Source organism: Monodon monoceros, unplaced genomic scaffold, assembly GCF_005190385.1.
Source record: "Monodon monoceros isolate NGI ecotype Baffin Bay Population unplaced genomic scaffold, NGI_Narwhal_1 Super_Scaffold_8, whole genome shotgun sequence".
NCBI classification, from domain to species: Eukaryota; Metazoa; Chordata; class Mammalia; order Artiodactyla; family Monodontidae; genus Monodon; species Monodon monoceros.
Window position 1 is genome coordinate 29,432,709 of NW_021703785.1, and position 23,082 is coordinate 29,455,790.

Below are 23,082 nucleotides of genomic sequence, written 5' to 3' on the forward strand. Positions count from 1 at the left end.
CAGGACTGCATCTGGTGGTGTGTTTTGGGGTGTCTGTGACCTTTGTTTGAGTTTAGGCAGCCTGTCTGTTAATGGGTGGGATTGTGTTCCTGGTTTCCTAGTTGTTTGGCATGGTGCATCCAGCACTGGAGCTTGCTGTCCATTAGGTGGTGCTGGGTCTTAGTGTTGAGATGGAGATCTCTGGGAGAGCTCTCACTGATTAATATTACATGGGGCCAGGAGGTCTCTGGTTGTGCAAAATCCTGGACTCGGCTCTCCCACCTTGGAGGCTCAGGCCCAACATCTGGCCAGAGCACCAAGACCCTGCCAGCCACATGGCACAGAAGAAAAGGAAGAAAAAAGTAAAAGAAAAAACGAACAGACAGAACGCCAAGACAAAGGGTAAAAGCAAAACGAAACAAAGTCACACAAAGAAACATACGCACACTCACAAAAAGAGGGAAAAAAGGAAAAGAGAAAGGAAGAGAGCACCAAACCAATAAAGAAACCCACAAGTGAAAACAAACACTAAAAACTAAACTAAGATAAACATAAAACTCAAAACAAATCAAACACAGAAAGCAAACCCCAAGTCCACAGTTGCCCCCAAAGTCCACTGCCTCAGCTTTGGGAACACTCATTGTCTAGTCAGGTATTCCACAGATGCAGAGTTTACCAAGCTGATCGCAGGGATTTAATGCACTGCTTCTGAGGTTGTGCAGAGAAATTTCCCTTTCTCTTCTTTGTTTGCACAGCTCCTGGGGCTCAGCTTTGGATTGGCCCCACCTCCGCGTGTAGGTCGCCCTCAGGCGTCTGTTCCCACCAGACAGGAGGGGCTTAAAGCCGCGGCTGATTAGGGCTCTCTTGCCCACTCAGGCTGGGGAGAGGGAGGGTACGGTCATCAGAACTGGGATGCAGGGAGTGTCTGCAGCAGTAGAGGCCGGCGTGACATTCCAACAGCCTGAGGCACACCGTGTGTTCTCCCGGGGAAGCTGGCCCTGGATCACAGGACCCTGGAAGTGGTGTGCTGCAAAGGCTCCTGGGAGGGTGTGGGTAGTGATCTGTGCTTGCACACAGGACCTCTGGTGGCAGTGGTGGCAGTGGTAGCAGTCCATGCCTGCCTCTGGGATCCAAGATGATAGCCACAGCTCATGCCTGTCTCTGGAGCTTGCTTAGGTGGTGCTCTGCCATCTATGGGCACACAGAGCAGGAATCCCCTCTCCTCTTGCACCCTGAAACAATGGTCTCTTGCCTCTCCGGCAGGTCCACACTTTCCAGGACTCCCTCCCAGCTAGCTCTGGTGCACTAGCCCCCTTCAGTCTGTCTTCACACAGCCAACCCAGTCCTCTCCCTGGGGTTTGATCTCTGAAGCCCAAGCCTCAGGTCCCAGCACCCCCCTGCCCCAGCAGGTGAGCAGACAAGCGCCTCAGGCTGGTGAGTGCTGGTCGGCACCCATCTTCTGTGCAGGAATCTCTCCGCTTTGCCCTCTGCACCGCTGTTGCTGTGCTCTCCTCTGTGTCTCTGAAGCTCCCCACACCATCCCTGCCAGTGAGGGGGCTTCCTAGTGTGTGAAAACTTTTCCTCCTTCACAGCTCCCTCCCAGAGGTGCAGGTCCCATCCCTATTGCTTTGTCTCTTTTTCTTCTTTTTTTTATTTTGCCCTACCCAGTTCCGTGGGGATTTTCTTGCCTTTTTGGAAGTCTGAGGTCTTCTGCCAGCATTCAGTAGGTGTTCTGTAGCAGTTGTTCCACATGTAAATGTATTTTTGATGTATTTGTGGGGAGGAAGGTGATCTCCACGTCTTACTCCTTCGCCATCTTGTAGGTCACCCTCAAATGTAGTGACTTCTATTTTAAAATAAAATTATAAAGTGAGAACATAGAATTATTCAACAGGGCACAAGAACTAACTGAGGCCCATTAACAGTGAGCTTTTTTTAATTTGTGGGTGGCAGGAACACTAGTGAGACAAGAGAATTTTCACCGCTGAAATCATCACAAAAATAGCTGTCACACTTGACATTAATGTTAATTGTGGACAAACTGAATCTTCTGACAGATTTTCTGCAGCTAATAATTTAGTAAAAGTGCTCTGCTTTGGAAAGCCAAAAATGTCAGCTAAAGGTCAGCTCCCAGGGCTTTGAAATGCCCCCTTTCTGTAATAAGAAGTTAAAATTCGACTATTTCTGCCTCAGTCTAAAATTGGAGAAAGTAAACAATAGGTACTAAGTACCCTACATTACAAAGTGTAGGGCAACACCACCTCTGCAGAGCTTCCAAAGCAAATGATAATAAATCAGTGTTGCCGTGAATCGCTCAGCAACCCTCTTGAGGATATAAAAGGATTGAGGTTTAAAGGGATTGCAAAGCAAAATTACTGCGGCCAGTTCTAGAGGACTATAATATTTTCTCTTCCCATCATAGAGGAGGGGAAGAGGGCAAGTAAGAGAAGCATCTGGTGAATGGCTCAGAGCAGTTGATCTTGACTGCCTGGCATATCTGGGGTCCAAGACTGATGTCAGAACCATGCTTGAAAAGGCCTGAGGCAAGAAGCTGAAGCCCATGGCTAAAGACGAAAGCCCTGCACTGGGAACAAACTGCAGTTCTTGGTGGGACAAATATTTCTGAGCATTTTCATTGGTGAGATGTGGACTACATGGGGAAGAAAGCTGACCTGGAGCTGCCTTAAAGTAAACTTTACTCAGGAGATGCCCTGAATGTATGATGGAACCCTAAAGAGAGACTTAGCATGAGATGGGTCACTGCATATACAAAGGCTGAGACTCAAATCATGACAATTACAATTAGAGAGCCCCAGCAGGAGTGTTTCTGTGGAAGTCACAAAAGCACCTAAAAGAAAAATAATCAGTGTTAGGGACCTGCCATAAACAGAGGGAACCAGTACCAGAATTTCATCCCTTCTGCAGAGGCAACTACTGTTCAATATCACTGTAGATTACCTGTCCTAGAACTTTATATAAATAAATTCATATAATACGTACTCTTTCATGTCTGGCTTATTTTACTCAAGGTAATGTTGTTGAGATACATCCCTGATGTTGCATGTATCAGTGAGTTATTTTTCTTCCTTATTGCTGAGTATATTCCATTACGTAAATATAGTTTGATGTGTTTATCTAGAAGCTCTACATATTTTGTTCTTTCATTTGAGTCGATCCTCCAATTTGAACTGTCTTATGTATAGTACAAAGTATATGTTGAAGTTCTTTTTTTCCATACAGATATCCAGTTTTCCTTGCACCATTTCTTGAAAGGAGTCTCATTTACCCACTAAATTATCCAATTACTTTTGTTGCATAACAAACTACCACCAGAATGACTGGCTTAGAACAAGGATTTTACTTTGCTATTTTATGGGTCAGCAATCTGAGAAAGGCTCTGCTGGAGTTTATTCATGGAGCTTCTCATGTGGATACACTTAGGTGTTGCATGGGGCTGTAGATTTCTGAAGGTTCAGTTAGGCTCAGGGTCAAATATGGCTCATTCACATGACTGGCATGCTGGCTGGCTGCCAGGGGCTCAGCTGAGAGTGTCAATCAAAATATCTACACATGACCTCTCCAGCATAGTAGCCACAGGGTAGTCAAACTTTTTACATAAGCCTGGCTTCCCACAGAAGGAGTGTCCCAAGAGAACCTGGCAGAAGGTGTTTTGCCTCCTACGACTTACTCTCAGGAATTATACAGTTTCATTGCCATCATATTCTTTTGGACAAAGTAGTCGCAGTCCCATCTAGATTCAAGGGATCCCCACATCCTGATGGGAGGTGTATCTAAGAATTTGTAGTCATCTTTAAAACCATAACAACATATACCTGTGGGTCTATTTATAGACTCTTTTCTTCCATCCTATTGACCTATTTGTCTATCCTTACATCAATAATAATGTTTGATTATAATAATTTAAGGTAAATCTTGAAATCAAGTAGTCTAAGTTCTTTATCTTTAAAATTGTTTTGGCTATTCTAAGTCCTTGGCATTTCCATATAAATCAGCTTGTCAGTTTCTATTTTTAAAAAACTGCTTGGATTTCAATTGTCATTGTCTGAATCTATAGAACAATTTGGAAAGAAATGATTTCTTAACAATATTAAATCTTGCAATCCATAAATGGTATATTTCACCATGAATTTAGGTCTTTTATTCCTTTTTGCAATCTTTTTTGGTGTTTTGTATAGAGGTCTTACACTTCTTTCGTTAAATTTATTCCTATGTATTTTATATTTTTTGATGCTATTGACACTAGAATTGACCTTTAATTTCATTTTCCAATTGTTTCTTGCTTGTATATAGAGAAGCAATTGTCTTTGTATATTGATCTTCAATCCTACAACCTTTCTAAATTCACTTACTAGTTCTAATACATCCAGTACAATTTGGAAAGAAGTTTTAAGAGTGAACTTCCTTTCCCTGTTCCAAAATTTAAAGATCAAATTTTAAATTTTTGCTAATTATTTCATCCTTGTTTTTCTGCCTCAGTCTCACTCTTCCTTCTTCTGGGAACTCCAGTTACACATAAGTTAGACCGATTATTGTTGCCTCACAGATCTCTGAGACTGTTCCTTCTCTCAGGCTCTTTTCCTGTCATTCAATTTGGATAGTTTACTGATATTTTCTTCTAAAGTGTTCAATCTTCTGTTAAGCTAGTCCAGTGAATTTTTCATTTCCTTTTTTTTTTTTCAGTTCTAATGCTTCATTTGGTTCTTGTTTTATAATTCCAATTTCTCTACTGAAATTATCCACCTGTTCATCACTAAGTATGACAATATTTTCCTTTAAGTTATTGAATATATTTATAATAGCTGTTCAAGTTCTTTCCTGCTAATTCCAATATCTCTGCCATCTCTGGGTCTGCTTCCATTGATCATTTTTTTTCTACAGGTATAAGGCACACTTTCCTACTTCCTTCTCTAAGGCCACAGTAGCCCAACATCTGAGATGTGGCCTTTATGGGGTTCCAATTGAACACTTGAAGTTTCAGCAAGACCCCTCTACTTTGGTTGGTCAGAATTCTAATGCTCCCTTGAACTCTGTGATCTCAAAAATCTCAGGTCAGCTCACAGCTCCCTAAGTAGCTGCTTGCTGTCAAGCCTTTTGCCGTGTCTCTCCCTGCACCTGCCGATTAGTATTTGGCCAACGATTCAAGGGGACCCCTAGGCAGATTTCTGAAGCTTATTTTCTCACCAGCTGCCTTCTTTCAGATATCCATTCCTACAAGTCCAGCCTCAGCAGCCCCAGACTCTGGCTCCTCCATTCAGTGAGGCTGTCATACTTGCTAGGGTTTCAAATTCCTGTGCCATGGTCTCAAAGTGCCTTCAGTCAAAAATCTGGGGTAATCATAAGGATCATGTGTTTTCCTTTTCTAGGGATTACAGTCCATTGCTGCCTGTCGTCCATCATCTGAAAACAGCTGTTCCATACATATTTGTCTAGCTTTATAGTTGTTTACGTTGCAAGAGCTAGTCAAGTACCAATTACCATCATGGCTGGAAGGTCAATTGAAATTTTATTATCTAAGATTGCCTGGAAACATCAGTGGCTGGCTGAGATTTTATCCTAGTTACAGGAGTGAAATGTCCACAATGTTTGAGATAATGAGATAAAATTGTTTTCTACTTGCACCCTATAGTGTTCAACTAATTCAATATACCAGTTATGTTACCACTTCAAATATATATATAAAATAAGAAATAGAGTATGTTTGTGGAGCACTGATACAGCACTTTAATTAGGGAATGGAGGAAATGGCAAGCCATGAAACATCGACTATACAGGAGCAAATCTGGAATGGTTCAGGGTAGGGGAAGACCCGAGTTTGGACTCAGTCCCAACTCTATTCCTTATTAGCATTATTGAGCAAGTCATTTAACCTAAAGTTAAAAGTCAATGTTCCCTATAGCTGGACTGTAATACTGGCCCCTCCATTTAGTCATGAGTAGCAGATGTGAAAGTGTTTGCAAACTCTCCATAAGTGCTAGTTTTCATTGATAGAAACTTGATTTATGAGCTATATGAGGTAGAAAAACAAAAGCTGTATCCTATACTGTTGATATAGCTTCTATTCCCAAATCTGTCTTCTCTCAGCATATATAATAATACTAGCAGTCCCCCTTTGTTCAGAGCCTACTATCTGCCTATAACTGTTTTGGAGATTTTAGCTTATTTATTTTTTCCAATAAACTTGAATGACAGGGATTAACATCTTGATTTTACAAATCAGGGTCCTAAGACTAAGCAAAGTTAAGAAACTTGCTCAAGGTCAAATGGAAGTCAAGAAATCCAGCTCAGACTGTTGTGTCTCCAAAGCCTAAGTTTTTGCCATTACACCACTTTGACCATGGACAATCATAATTTCTCTAGGCCTCAGAACTCTCCTCCGTGAAATGAGGATTTTGAGCCACATGGTAAGTATTACTATCCCTTCTCATCTAAACATGCAAAATTGCAACATGATTTTCTAATCTTATTAAACCTGAGGCATAAAGAGGCCTAATCTAATTCTAAGTCCATATACATAGAAATGTTGAATTCTACAAGTATATTTTGTCTGATTTTCATACTCAGATTCTGATCTGCTATCAATAAAGACTGCAACCTGAACAAAGATTTTCTTGTCTTATTCTAATCAATCACACAGGATTTGGTGCTCAACTTTTTTCTCCTCTATGCTGGTCATATACACAGTGCATTTCTAGCTGTCTCATCTGTCATTGCTTGTCACAGAGGAGATGTATCCTTGGTAAGTATATTTGAAGAAGAGTCCCCCAATTTATTCTGATATGCCCTCTGTCCACTGATAATCTGAAAAATATCATTGTGCATTTGTTTGTGCACAGCTCAGGTCATATTGCAGACATATATTATTCTACCCTATGCTCATTAGTACTAAGTATCATTTTATCTCTTTGTTTTTATATCTATACAATCCATGTCAATAATGTTACTAGTTTGCAGAGCTGGCCTGAGAAGGGAGGAAAGGGCAAATATTCATCTCGATGTCTGCTTTGACAAGACTTGAAATGGGTGCAGGAAGAACACACTTCTACCTCCCAGGCAGAAATAAGAGAGGCCAGCCTTTGAGACAACAAGAGGTCATTCCACAAGCATCAGTGGACAGAGGGCACATTTAAACAAGCACATCAAAACACCCATCAAAGAGATATTTACCCCCCCTTGCTGACAATCACCAAAGTCAGTGACAGTTGGTTCTGTTGGATCTGCACTGTTCATGAGAAAGGCATTGAAGAAAAGAAAGCATTAAGCAGTAAGGCCAGTGAAATTGAGTTCACGGAGAGGATGGAGCTGTTTCCAAATATTTCTGCTATGTGTAGGGAGATGAAAAAGCACTAACTGTCTCCTCACAGAACACATTCCCGTTCTCCTGGCATAATCTGGAGACCCAGTGGGGTCCTAACCAACCAGGTTCTTCTGGTCCAAACAGTCCCCAATATTCTCTACCTTTATTCTCCAAAGATGATGAGAAACTGACCAGCAGTGAGGCACTATCTTGGCTCTCACCTCCAAAGCAGTAATTTCTTTCTTTGAATATCAGCCACACGGGTCACTCATAAATCATCTGGTTGAAATGCAGGCTTTTAAGGTGCTCTGCCTCCTACAGAAATTCAGTCAGTCTCTAGATCCAAGTTGACCTCCTTTTCAATCTCCCTCTTTTTCAATCTCTTGAATTTAAAATTAATGCAGCATCAGTGTTTACTGCATGATTAAAGATTCCAAACCCTGAAATGTAATAGTGTGTAAAATGTTAGCAGGGCAAAAGATCAAGGACGTGTATAAGACAATTTGACACAGGCACAGGCCAAGTCAAAAGGCCACATCACAAAATACATTGCAACTAGCAAGGGCATGAAAGAACAGCAGGGCCATGCTTTATAAATACATTAGCAGTGTGGGCAAAGTATAGAAGCCTCAATTATTGTGGTGGGAAGGGAAACAGAACAAGAGACAGCAGCAAAATGATGGAGTTATTAAGCATTGTCACCATCATAAGGTATATATCAAATGCCTGGAAAGTATTAGTTTAACTTCAGTTTTGGAAAAAAAAAAAAAAAGACTCCAATGATCAGAAGCCTAGTTTTTACTATACTTGAAAGAAAAAGAAAAGTCAGCCTGATTAGAAAGTAATTTATCAACTGCTTACTGGACATTTCTAAATGTCTCAGTCACTGAAACTCTACATACACACACACACAAAAATCATCACATTTCCATCAAAAATTATTCTTCTCCTGGAATCTGGAACAAAATGGTGGTGCAGGAATATCCTGAGGCTACCTCCTCCCACGGACACACCAAGTTACAACTGCTTACAGACAGCTATATTTGAGAGTGACTTGAAGACTAGCAGAAAGGATTTTCCATAACAAAACATATAAAGAAGGAGTAACAACAAAAGGGGCATCTAGTCTGGACCCCCGCCCCCAGCAAGGTGACCCAAAAGTGGGAGGAAAATCACAACTGCAGAGTTCTCCTAAAGGAGCCAGGAATCTGATTCCCACATCGAGCTCCCCAGCCTGGGGGTGCTGCACAGGGAAGACAAGCCCACAAAATGTCTGGCTTTGAAAACCCGAAGGGTTTAAATCCAATTAAAAAATGGGCAGAGGACCTGAATATACGTTTTCCAAAGAAGACATACAGATGACCAACAGACACAGGAAAAGATGCTCCAATATCAATAAGCCTCAGGGAAATGCAAATCAAAAACACAATGAGACATCACCTCACACCTTTCAGATGGCCATCATCAAAAGACAACAAAAGTGCTGGTGAGGATGTAAAGAAAGGGGACCCCCTCTTACACTGTTGGTGGGATAGTAAATTGGTGCAGCCACTATGGAAAACAGTATAAAGGTTCCTCAAAAAATTAAAACTAGAACTATTATACAATCCAGAAATTCCATACCTGGGTAAATACCTGAAGAAAACAAAAATGCTAATTCAAAAAGATATATGAACCCATATGTTCATTGCAGCATTATTTGCAATAGCCAAGATATGGAAGCAGCCTAAGTGTCCAAGGATAGATTAATGGATAAAGAAGATATGGTAAATATATGCAAAGGAATATTACTCAGTCTTTAAAAAGAATGAAAGCTTGCCAACAACATGGATGGATTTAGAAATTATTATGCTAAGTGAAATAAGTCAGACAGAGAAAGACAATTACAGTATGATTTCACTTATACGTGGAATCTAAAAACCAAAACAAACAAAACAGAAACAGGGTTGGAGATACAGAGAACAAACTGGTGGTTGCCAGAGGAGAAGGGGGTGGGGAAATGAACAAAATAGGTGAAGGGGATTAAGAGGTACAAACTTTCGTTCATACAATAAATAAGTCATGGAGATGTAATGTACAGGATAGGGGATAGTGTCACCAATATTTTAATAGCAACTGTATGGTGACAGATGGTTTCTAACTTATTGTGGAGATCATTTGGTAATGTATAGAAATATTGAACCACTATGTTGTACACCTGAAACCAACATCGTAGGTCAACTAAATGGCAATAAAAAAACTATGCCTCTTCCAAATATTTGCTGTCACTGCCAATGGCACTACCATTTATTTTCCCAAATCTTCAAGACTTGAAACTTTTAAGTTATCTTTGACTCACCTCCCTCCCATCTTTAATGCTTATCGTCACCAACTTTGTTTTATTTCCTTCAAAGCATCTCTTTATCTATTCCTTTCCTTTTATCTATTCACTGCTTTCTTTTGATCTTTCAACTCACAATTTAATTCTTCCATTGTCTGTACTTGCCTCTCAGGGTCCACTCATTTTATACACCACATTTATTGTGGCCGTTCTTTTCCAAAACTACAAAAGTTCCCTCCTTTCTATCTCATCAATTCTTCACCCACCAGCATAGTTCAACACAAGATATGAAATCTTTTTCTTTTTTTTTTTTTTTTTTTTGCGGTACGTGGGCCTCTTACTGCTGTGGCCTCTCCCGTTGCGGAGCACAGGCTCCGGACGTGCAGGCTCAGAGGCCATGGCTCATGGGCCCAGCCGCTCCGCGGCACGTGGGATCTTCCCGGACTGGGGCACGAACCCATGTCCCCTGCATCGGCTGGCGGACTCTCAACCACTGCGCCACCAGGGAAGCCCAAGTTATGAAATCTTATGTGACGTGATTTGCAACCTCTCAGAATTTACAATCCTCTTTCCCATCAAAGGCCTGCTATTTTTTTCAAGGACCCAAGCAGACACAAATGCTGACTATGAGCTTTGCTTTGACCTAGACTCAGGGAGCCTGTGCTTTAGCTCCTGGTTCTGGCATCTAAGGTCTGATTATCATTAGGCACTTGGACACCTTTGAGTTCTGGTACTGAAAGTAATAGGAGAGAACAGGCAGAAAATCCAGTAGCAGCACTGATACTTCAAGGAGACGTGAGCTTGAGCCATTGGGCATGCTCGTCTTACAGAATAAATAACATTGGCTTATATAACCAAAAGTCCACGTTCTCAGTGGCTTAACTCAACAAAGGTTTATTTCTCTCTCATGCCACAGTCCAACGTAAGTCAGTGAGGCAGGGTGAAGAGTGGAGAGCGAGAAGCAGTGAATAATAGGGGGACCCAGGCTTCCAGACTCCTTTATTCTTAAAGTACATTTACTTTAAAGTGACTTCTGGGGCTTCCCTTGTGGCTCAGTGGTTAAGAATCTGCCTGCCAATGCAGGGGACATGGGTTTGAGCCCTGGTTCAGGAAGATCCCACACACCGCAGAGCAACTAAGCCCGTGCGTCACAACTACTGAGCCTGTGCTCTAGAGCCCGTGTGCCACAGCTACTGAGCCCGCGTGCCACAACTACTGAAGCCCGAGCACCTAGAGCCCGTGCTCCGCAACAAGAGACGCCACCACAATGAGAAGCCCGCGCACCACAACGAAGAGTAGCCCCCGCTCGCCGCAACTAGAGAAAGCCCGTGCACAGCAACAAAGACCTAATGCAGCCAAAAATAAACAAGTAAATAAATTTATTTTTTAAAATTTTTAAAAAATAAAGTGACTTCTGAGGATACGGCAGTACAGAAAGAAGAGATGAGGGTCATGCATAGAGCTTTTTATGAGTCAGGCAGGGAAGTGACAGGCTTCACTTTAGCCATATTCCATTAGGCAGAACTTGGTCAAATGGCCCCAGAGTCACTGCTAAGGATCTGGGAAATGGAGTTCAGCTATGTGCCTGGGAAAGAGAGGAAAAACATAGATATTGAAGATGTGCAATTTCTACCCATCATCCAAGAGTCCATTCATTAAGGGCTGCCTAGAACCTAGATTTGCTGTCAAATCCATATTAACTTGTTCCCGCTTAAATCAATAATTCCTGTCAGGGACCAATCCTTTGAACCATTTTTATTGATTTTATTTGATCACATGTGTTACATTAGTCCATCTTCTGGATTTTGCCACCCGTTTGGTTTTAACTACTTTAGCTTTAGATCAATACAATGCAATGACCAGCAGGTTCTCATCCTGCCTCACGCTGTAGAATACTAGACCCAGACACCGGTGGCTGATTCCCACTTCTCATAAGGATAACAGTGATCTCAATTAGTCCAACATTTATACTATAATTACCCACATATAGAGTTTAATAGAACAAACTTCTCAATCAATGAGACCTGGGTTCAAATCCTGCAGGGCTCTGTTACTAACTATGTGACCTCACTGGGGTATTAACCTCCCTAAGCCTCAGTTTCCTTATCTGTAAAATGGAGATAATAACATCTACTTTCAGAGTTGTTGTGAGGACTAACTAAATGAAGTATTTGTTAGACACTTAGCACAAAATTGTCACATTGTGACAATGAGGAGGTCATCTGAACATTGTCAAATTGGTGACGAATTCTTAATAACACCAAGGAAAGAATCAGTAATATTATTTTAGACAGTAGCAAGAGGCTGATGGGGGAGATATATGGAAATTAGGTAACAATCTAGAAAGATTCTGTTACAAATCACGTATCTGAATCTGCTCTGTTGAGAAGAAAAAAATAATTGCTTTCATGGAGCAAATAAAGATATAGCACAATGTTAGGTACTATAGATACCGCGATGGCTTTGTAACATGTCAGTTTGGCTGGGCTGAATTACATTTTCTAGAATTCCATTTCTTGTGTCTTTCTGATTAGACCACAGGAAGATTCTGGGAGATGTAGAGAGCAGAGGGAAGCAGCTGCCTATTTGTAGCTCACACCCATTGTTGCTGATCTGCTGAGATACCCCAGGGGCGTAGAGCAGTAGCTGGACTGCCTTTCCCTATCCTCCTGCAGCTTCTTTAACACCTGAGCCAGTGACTCCTGGGCCAGGTGCGTGTGTTTAGCTCCCTGATGAAGTGCCTTGGCTTCTGCAGGATACCCTTGTCAGCAAGGCCAGTGGCAAAAAAAAAAAAAAATGGATACAGGTTTTATTTAGTCCATCCCCATGGGGTTCCAGGTCATGTTTGTGGGTTCCAGCCAACCCTTGATCTCCCCACTCCACATCCATCTTCCCCTCCTGACCAGATGCAAATACTATATATATATATTATATCTATATAATATATATATGTAATTCTGTGCTTAAACCCTGACTGATACAGGTACCATGATTTTTTAAAAGTCAGACAAGTACATAGCAAGAGGTTATTTTAGATAGGGTAGTCAGGTAAGTCTCTTTGAGGAGGTACCATTTGATCAGAAACCTGAATGAGGTAGCAAATGAGTCCTGAGACTATCTAAAGGGAAATTATTCCAGCGGAGGGAATATCCAGGGCCCAGGGCCTTTGCACTTGCTAACTCCCTCCAGGCCCTGGGAAGAGTTAGATGAAATAGGAAATCTGCACAGGGGTTTGGACTATGTGGTATTGGTAGAAGTGATAAGAAGTGTGTAGATTCAATACATATTTTGAATGTGAAGCTGATGGGAATTGTTGATGAAATGGATGTGAGTGTGAAGAAAAAGAAAAATCAAGAATGAGTCTTGATGTTTTCCATTAAGGAAACATATGCTAAGCCTAGGAGGATCTAAAAATAGGGCATTCACTATCCTCAAGGATTAACAGTCTGTTCCTTCTGCACAGAAACCATACTCAGCATCTCCTTCTTCAAACACTCTTCCCAACTCCTCATTTGAGTAACTGTGAGTCTCCCATCTTCACTCAGTTGTGTGCTCCATAGGAGCAGGGATTAGCCTTCTTCGTCTTTTTTTTTTTGCCCCAGTCCATCTAGTGCAGTGATTTGTGGAGAATAGGGTTTATTTAAATTTCTTTGTGTTGACTCTTCTTGAAAAAGATTTGAAATATGCAATCAGTCATAAGCTTCCCTAATTCCTTCAAATCACATCACAATGTGGCTTTAAGGCTTTATTAGAAAGCCAAGATGTGGATTTGTTTACATGTGCTGATTTTTTTTTTTTGGCAAATTTCAGTAATTTCATTATTTCAATAACATACCAGGAATCAAAGATTACAGAAAAGGAAATCCTTTTATTCCTGCCATTTACTTCACAAAAGAATCAGAATGTCCTTTAACAAAGAACATTTATATATTAGACAGATTTTAAGCAACTAAATTCTAATCGAGCCAACCAAAGCCAATTCAATATCTTACACATGCTGGATATTAATTAACACAGTTAATTAAAGCAATTTAAAATCTCTCCTTTCCTGATTCCATTAGCATTGGCTTTTTCAACTAATAAAGAACCTTTCTTAAGTATTATGAATTGCCATGGAAATCACAAACTGCAGGGGCATTTATGAAAGAGAAATAATTTATTCATTCATTACTAAAATTCACTGACCATAAATTTGTCACTGAAATAAAACTGTGGCATTTATGCCCAGATGCACTCATAAATAGCTAAATAATTAAACCCATAGCCTCAGAACAAAAGCCACACAATGGGCACAATGAAACTCAAATAAGTATCTCACAGGACAAAAATAGAACAAAAATTATGCTAATCTGCATGTGACCCTGTCAGAGATTTTGCGCCAGCAGTTTACAGAAATTCTACTTCACTTTCCAAAACTTACTTCCTACTCACTGTCCCTTAAGAGTGACAAAGTATTTGGAGCACCCCAAGGCAGATATTGTCCCTGTCAACACTGTATAGGTCGTGGCAATGAGGACTGTGGTCTTCCAGCTCCCAAAGCACATCTCCCAACTTCTCATTTTACCAGCGTGGCCTAAGCCTCCTCCACTGGGCATGAAGCCAGGGGAAAGGAAGAGGGAGAGAGGAGAACCAGCATTTACTGAGCATCTAGTATTCAGTAACAACTGCCCAACGCCTGTTCCAAATACATTCACCTATGTAGCCCCACGATAATTGTCTCCTCCATTTTCAAACAACAAAAGTGATAGTGAAGGTTTAATTAGATTGCCCTGGCCACCCAGGACAAGATGCTTTGTACCCAACTCTTTCTGACCCTGAAGCCTATATTTTGCCACCTGAACTGGCTATAAGGATAGCTCTTCATGTCTGTGATGTGTACCCATGCTCTGAGGCATCCTAGTCAGCCCTAATGAGGTCTGCAGCCCTGCATCGGGTCCACCCTGGATTGACCAGCCTGCTCCGATGACAGCAGCAACCTTTTGCATCAAGCTACGTTCCTCAGCAATTTCTTCTTGTCTTTGGAGAGCAAATCAGTGTATTGAAAGCAGCCCAGAGACTTCTAAATCAGAAGCATGTTGACTAGAGGATATTACATACACATACTGTGTTCTTTAATGTTGTACAAAAATATGGGGAAAGGGCCACCAAACTCAGTGGAGGAGCCCTTGGATGATGAGTTAGATATGAGAAGAGTGAGTAAATCTCAAAGTAAATAGCAATTTCTGCCCCTTCCTACTCTACTAGTTTTTTACAAAAATTACTGGGCTTGGGTCCACAGAACTTCAATTTCTTATTCTTGCTTTCCCAGTTACTCGCTGAGTTACTTTGCCCAAGACTTTTACCTCAGAGAGCCTCTGTTTCCTCTTTTGCAAAATGGTGTCTATAGTCAACTTTGAACAGTTGCTAGAGGCCCAAAAGAGATTGTGCGTATCTGAAAAGAAGTCAACAGGGTAAATGTAGCCCACGTATATGTTTCATTTGAATAGCAGAGCAGTTTTCTTTAAATGTGACTTTGAACTTGAGGGTAATGCATCTCCCAGTTGGCCACAATCCCCACCACACCCTACTGTCTTATACCAGGCAGCACCACACATTGACGCTATCTGCCTGGCCCCAAGGCATTTACGTTTGCATCTTATATGTTTATATGTCTTCCGTGAACTCTCAGGAATTATATGAATTTTGTCAATATTATGTGTTTCTTTGAAGACAAGAAATCATACCTCAATACCTTCATGATGTGATAATATACAACAGAATGCCAGGCAGATATTGAACTCTAAACAGAAGCATCTGGAAATGAAATCATATTGATGGTGTCTTGATAGAAGTTGTGGCGTTCTTTATAGAGGATCCATCCTCAAAAACTCACTTATACTGCAAAACACTGGTTTCCAGGGCCCAAGGCACTAATTAGCCTTCCTTTGTCTTTCCAGAGAACACTCGGATTCTTTTCAAGAAAGAATCTTAATGTGTGGCTTAGATTGAAAACCTGTATTTGTATTCTGCAGCAATGGTTCAGGTCGTGGACGTTTTATAGGAAAAGCAAATAAGTACATCAACAGTACAGAAACTGTTTACCCCAGGGCCCATATGCTACCTTGCGCTCATTACAGTACTTAATATTGCCGTGATTAGTGTTTCTCCCTTGTGAATTCAAGGAATAAGAGGTATTGTGAATGTATGAAAAATTATTATGTATTCATCTAAAAAACTTCGAAAGAATCTTTTTACTGCACTGAGTATTAGGCATTGCAATGCCCTGGGAGGTTCAGCCAGACCCTGAAGCATGAACTGCATGAAGCTAGCTCCCGGGAAGGGAAAATAACAAGAATAGCCATTTCAGCCCCACTGTTCCCAACTTTCTGTTGCAGGCTGGGCGCCTTTATTTCTATCTACTAGTGAAGGAATAAAATATACGTAAGAAAATTGTATGTTCTAGACCTCTTACCACTAATTTACGTAAATGGAAAAAACCCACAAGTTCACATCCGTACTACTTTCTTATCCATAATTGGACAGTTTTCTCCAGTGGCTTAAATAATACCCTTCAGCCAAAGCTTTCAGATTGTTCCTTCGTATTAACTTTATTCCTCTAGGTCCCCTGTGAGCTGGGTTAATAACAGGAGCATTGGAGTCTTTATGTTGCATATAAAAAGGGAGTCAAAATGATTAACCCCAAGTCCCAACCCAGCGCTAGAATCTGGACGCTCTCCCTTAGTTCTTTTTTTTCTAGTCCCACACCATATTGTTGAGACACAGGCTAAAATTGCCAAGGATCACAGTCAGCAAGATGGGTACCACCAGATGTGAATGGTGGTCAGCACAGACAGAAGTAGGAAAGAATACATTTCAGGCAAAAGTCTTTCAAGTCAGTGTATCTGAGGGAGAGTTTAAACCATGCACTGTTCTTGTCTTCACTCGATAAATTAGTGATCCCAAATATGTGGACCATGGATCACCTACAGATTTGGAGAGCTAATACAAAGAGGGGTGGAAGAATCTATATTTTCAAGTGTATGTCCTCAAACATTGTCTGTAGATGACATACATTTCTTGCACATATAGCTGCTACTTTTTTTTAATCTTATATAGTTTATATGTGCTGCTCTGATTTATGAAATACCACTTATATGAAAAGCTATTTATTGTGGTCTTGTAATTATGAATCACCACAATTACTATAAGATAAATTTACGAATAATATTGTGCTGAGTGTATTAGGGGAAAAAATGAGCTTGGGGCATTTAAAAAGTTGGGGTCCACTATCCTCAATGATATGCTCAAGTCTATCTTATAAAATGCAATTAGATCCAAGGAACCCAGTTTCTTTTTGAATAATGAACACCTTGAAGCAAACTTTTCACCATTTTTAACCTTTCTACATTTATTATTTCCATTTATACCTTTATGTGCCCAATCTTTAAAAGTTTTGTTTCCCAAGAAATATCCACCAAATAATTTGGTCTTTGCGTAGTAGACATATGCTTTTTATTAGAATTTTTTAATTAAAAGTCTCTTTCCCCATTCATTATTTAGTTTAGAGACACCTGATTGAGAATTGCAGCTTTGAATTCTTTAATTTATTTTGAGTTTATTTTTATAGTGATCACAGAATTTCCAACAATGGTTTTTCTGCTTTGGAGTTCCTGATAAACATAATGGGTATCTAATCACCATATTTATTTTTATCACTTTCTGACAATGAAGAACATTCTGTATCACTTAGTTTAGAAACAGTACTATATCCAGTGAGATAGCCCTTTGTTTCAGAACTGGCTCCAAGCCAGATAAGTATGATCGATTCTTCTGCAGAAAGGGTTTTATTTCCCAGAGTTTATTGAAGTAATCCCCAAGCAAACTTATAGGCATGATGTTGATTTCAGTATAGACTTCCCACTGGCCAATCTATTGACTCAAAAACTGCTTCCCTACATTAGAAAAACTGAGAAAAGGGCAACTGTCATTAAGGGAATTGTACTAGTCTTTTTCTATCATTGGGAAGTCTATGAGAGACTAAAAGTTTAGGGAGAGAAGAAATCATAACTCTCTTAACCTAGAAGAAAACAAAACAAAAAAAACCCTGAGGCTGATTGTGGGATTAGCAAAACTCTCCCTGCAACAGCCATGTACTAGGCAGAGATGCACAACTGATGCCATTGAGATGGTTTACATAGATCATCATTTTTATTATAATCATTATTATTTTACATATAATGAAACCAAGGCTTAAAATATCACACTTTCATTGGGCTTAATTATAGACTAAAAGTCATATTTCAAATGCATTATATGCACACACACACACACACACACACACACACGGATGGCATAAATCCTTCTGAATGCCCTATCCACATATCACTTTGCTCAGATAATTGACCTTCGTAACCAGAGAAAGAGTTCTGGATCTCAACCAGGAAATAAGGGAGGCGTCTCAAGAAAAAATAAATAACAATAATGGAATGTTCCCTCCAATAAGTTATTGATCAAACTGATTATCAGAAATTACCTGGGGAATTTTTATTTTATGAATGTAGCCCCGTGGCTAAAAGTTCAACAGGCCTTAAGCAAAACCTGGGATCTGTATATTTTTTACCTCACAAAGTAACTCCAATCATCAGCCAGGTTTGGGTACCACTTACCTGACCTTCTGTCTTGCGATGCCACATAAAATTTCATCACCCCCTAGTATTTTCCTGAACACTCACCAGAGTCGCCGATGGTGACAGCCAATCCCAACCTTCTCTGCCATCTGAAGTCCAGGCAAGAGCTAATTTTACCACCTCCTCCTTGTTTGCCTGCAATCAGAGAAACAGTAAAGCCAACGTTTAGGCTCACCATATCTAATATTTAATTGACACCACCTACCTACATGAGCTGTTTATAATTATCATCTGTTCTGAGGGTCGCTGCCTGGGCCAGTCCAGGTGTTCAATATTTTCCATGTTAACACCAATACTAACAAATGAGTGAGGGACTTGGAGCCATTTCGAGTGATGGGATTGCTATTCTGCAGCAACTGTAACAGATGCAAAGAAACAAAAGAAAGGGTAAGGGAGCCTTTGTTTTCCCCTCTTGACTGCACCCAATGCGGTCCCCACAGTGACCTTGCAGCAGTGCTGGAAGCCCAGTGATGATCAGCTGGGAACTTTCTCTCACTTGACAGAGATGTGGCCTCTTGTTGAGTCATTTTAGTTCAAGGTGATACATATTTCTTGTTGTTTGGTTTGTTTTTGTTTTAGAGACTAGTGCCAAAATAGTAATTTTTGTTCAGCTGAGGTGCCCACTCCTTTTAGAGACCTAGATAAAATCAGCATTCTCACCATGATGCCTGAATCTTGTCAAGCTACTTTGCCTCTTCCCAGGGTTTCTGCAAGAACTCTGGTCTCAAACGTTTCATGAATTTTAGTAGAGTTTACTCAAGATGTTCGGGGTCACAGGGAGAGTCACACTGTGGAATAGAGACTTCCACCAGCTACCCTGTTCCGCTTTCATCATTCTTGCCATCATCGTTCCTGTCCGCCGTCTCACAACCCGGCTCTGAAGGCCAAACGGTACCAAAGTCTGGATATGAGGCAGATAGAGCAGTGGTTAAAGGCGTGACCTTCGGAGTCAGATTGCCTGGATTCAAATCCTGCCCCGGTCAGCACTCTGCCTCTGGACAAGACTACTGACCATGAGAGGTGTCATTTGTTAACCAGGAATGATAATGGTGGCTACCTCACTGGGTTTTTGAGTAAATGATACCAGACCATGGCTTAAAGCACAAAACACAGAATTGGGAACATTATAGGTGCTCGTAAATATCCCCCAGCGGGCATACTGATGATCCCCTGAGCTACTGAAATGATGCACCCTAATCCCTGCCTCATAAGTGAGGATAAGGGATGGAATCCAGCTCAGTATTAATTATTATTAACACTCAGTTAAATCCTGAGAGAAATCAAATTCCAGCGATTTCAAGGAACTTACAGTGCAGTTAGAAATATACTACCAATTCATGAACGGGGAGATCGGAGAAGCAATGTACAAGGTGACAAAATTAACAAAATGGAAACTGAAAGCTAAGCAAAGCCATGTTCAGGGTGGAATAGTGATACTCAAGGAAAGCATTTAAAAGCAGACATTCTGAAATTGATGTTAAAATGAAAACACACACACACACACACACACACAAAACCCCGATAGCAAGCAAGTAAGAGAGAAGGTATCTGAAATGCTGGGTGGTTTTAGGAAACATACATTGATTTGCATAGCTGTAAGTAGCAGGTCCTAAGCTAAGGTGAGAGAGGAGGGGCGGAAGGAGAACATTGATGGCTGATGGAAGACTGTGTAATGAATCCTTGAGCATTTGCCTCTATAGGCTCCCAACAGAGAGCGTACAGAGCCACAAGCTGTCACCTCCTGTTGGGCACCACAAGGAGAGAGGACAGGAGGGGAGCTGGAGAAGGAAGGCCTCCAGGGATCAGGCTGTGTGGGAATGTGGAGTGTGGGCCTCGGAGCTCTGTGGGACCGATGAAAACAGAACAGGTGAATCCGATGATGTTCCAGCAATAATGTCATGATCTAACCTTTCCTATACTAGCGATTTCTGTGGTTTTATGAAATCAGAGTCACTCATTCAAAGAGAGAAATATTGAATATTTCCATGACATCACTGTGCCTCTGGATGACTGCAGGGCTAGATGGATTAGGCCACGTGCACACACTCATGCAGCTGTGGAAGGAGGTTAACTGTGGGAATAAAAGCAGGGTCTGGCTGAGGGGAAATCAGACCTACATCTGAATCCTAGCTTTGCCAGTTGCTGGCTGCTTGACCTTGGGCAAGCCACCTAACCTTGCTGAGATTTAGGGTCCTTCTGGGTAAAGCATGAATAATGCCCACCTTGCACAGTTTGTTGTGTGGATTACAGGTAACATGTACAACACAGCACCTTGCACACAGCAAGCACTCAATAAATGCTAGCCATTACTGCAACGTACAATACAGGCAACTAAACCCAAACAACATGGAAGGTGTAACCTACAGTTGAGAGTCCTCAAACACCCTATCATAAAATCCGTATATTATTGTACCAATTTTTTAAAACTCCTACAAATTTATTTGTATTATAACTTTTCATTGTATACTCCTGCGTGTGAGAGATACGCAAGAACTTCACGGGTTGTATTTGCCTGCCCCCTCGTGGTAAGATAAGCCCACTTCAGGTATGAGGCAAAATACCTCATTTTATTCTTTACCTAGAAACCAGAGGCTGCAGAGGTAAAGCGACCTCCCCAAGGTCACTAAGTACTAAAAGGCAGAATTGGAATCCAGGTCTCGTCACTCCTCTCCATGTTTTTTTCTATCCACCGCAGGGCTGGAGAGGGCTGAGGGAAGTTTAAGCTGGACGTTTAATGAATACAACATATAGGTCTCCCTTCGCTTCACCTCTCTTAGGCAATAAGGCTATTTTCCTTTGGTAATGAAGGGGTTTAAGTTGCCAGGTAATGAAGGGGTTTAAGTAGCCGGCCACCTGGCTAACCTTACATGGAGTCAGGCACGATTGTTGTTGAAAAAAAAAAAAAGGAAGCCTGCAGTGCTTCAGGTGGGGCTGGACTCCCAGGGACAGAAGCAGCCAAGTCAAAGCATATTAAGAAAATCCTGGGCTTCCCTGGTGGCGCAGTGGTTGAGAGTCCACCTGCCGATGCAGGGGACACGGGCTCGTGACCCCGTCCAGTGAGAGTGAGAGGCCTGCTTACCGCAAAAAAAAAAAAAAAAAGGAAATCCTGACTTAGAATAACCAGAAACATTTTCTACCAGTAAACTGGTCAGGATAGGATAGAAGGGATGACAGCCCTCTCACCTGGGTGATACTCTGGGCTCGTAGCCAGATGAACTGGTTGGAATCCGAACTGCAGCTCTTCTCGCTCTGTGGTCTTCAAACAGAAGGGAAGGGGGCAGGGCACAACCTTTAAAAGAATGACGTAGCACGTGAGGGTACGCAAAAACTGATTTAGAACCAATTGGGCCCAAGATGGCAGAAGATTCAACTTCCAGGAGACCTTGAGCCTCATTATGTGCTCATTGTAATAAATTAGCATATGCTAAAGGCCACACCCACAGGCACCGCCATGACAGTTCCAAGGCCAACCATAAAAGGCCAAAAAGTGGGCGGTGGCCCAATTCCTGGAAATCCCCGCCCCTCCCCCCAAAATAGTTGGAATAATCCTCCCACTCATTAGTTTATTAAAATACCCCGCCCATAAAAATTAACCGCCGCCGGCTTCCCTGGTGGCGCAGTGGTTGAGAGTCCGTCTGCCGATACAGGGCACGCGGGTTTGTGCACCGCTCCGGGAGGATCCCACATGCTGCGGAGGCGCTGGGCCCGTGAGCCATGGCCGCTGAGCCTGCGCGTCCGGAGCCTGTGCTCCGCAACGGGAGAGGCCACAGCAGTGAGAGGCCCGCGTACCGCAAAAAAAAAAAAAAAAAATTAACCACCGCATAGTTCGGGGCCGCCCTCTCACCTTCTGAGATGGCCCACACTCTGTCTGTGGAGTGTGTATCTCTCTCAATAAATCTACTTCTTACCTATCACTTTGCCTCTCGCTGAATAACTTCTGCGCTGAGACATAAAGAACCTGAGCTTCAGTAAGTCCTGACACCAGGTGTGTGATTTTTACAGAGTGAAGTAAGTCAGAAAGAGAAAAACAAATACCATATGCTAACACATATATATGGAATCTAAGAAAAAACAAAAAATGGTACTGATGAACCTAGTTGCAGGCAGGAATAAAGAGGTAGACATAGAAAATGGACTTGAGGACATGGGGTGGGAGGGCGAAGCTGGGGCGAAGTGAGAGTAGCATCGACATATATACACTACTGAATGTAAAGTAGATAGCTGGTGGGAAGCAGCCTTATAGCACAGGGAGATCTGCTCGGTGCTTTGTGACCACCTAGAGGGGTGGGATAGGGAGGGTGGGAGGGAGGCTCAAGAGGGAGGAGATATGGGGACATGTGTATGCATGTGGCTGATTTGCTTTGTTGTGCAACAGAAACTAACACAGTACTGTGAAGCAATTGTACTCCAATAAAGATCTATTTAAAAAAAAAGAGAGTGGATTCAAGTCCCAACCTGAGTTGTGCGGTTTCAGTCTTTAATCTACGCCTAGTTTGAGTCCAATAACTGGGGGGAAAGAAACTATATTTGAGAACCACATGTCAAAATTTTCAAAAGTCAGAGAATTTTGCACATAATAGAGCTTCAAATAAATGCAAGTTGTTACCATTTTCACATCACACTGGACTGTCGGTATAAAATATACAACTTTTTAAGAAATGCTTCTAAGTCATTATGGTTCTGAGGTGAGGGAAGCACTTCACCTCTCTGAGCTCACTTTATTCATCTGAAAACATACTTTACAGGTTAACAATGAGAGTTCATGGCATGATATCTAGATGTTCAATAAATGTTACTTGAAT

General features: G+C 41.5%; 1 long non-coding RNA gene across 1 annotated transcript; it reads right to left on the reverse strand.

Annotated features, from left to right (window-relative positions):
• Nucleotides 1-355: 355 nt before the first annotated feature.
• LOC114888434 lies at nucleotides 356-21,618 on the reverse strand. Its single transcript, XR_003791777.1, has 3 exons — nucleotides 21,464-21,618; nucleotides 18,326-18,415; nucleotides 356-1,825 (listed from the first exon to the last, which is right to left on the reverse strand). It is a non-coding gene; the product is annotated as an uncharacterized LOC114888434 (long non-coding RNA).
• Between the last annotated feature and the right edge of the window lie 1,464 nt (nucleotides 21,619-23,082).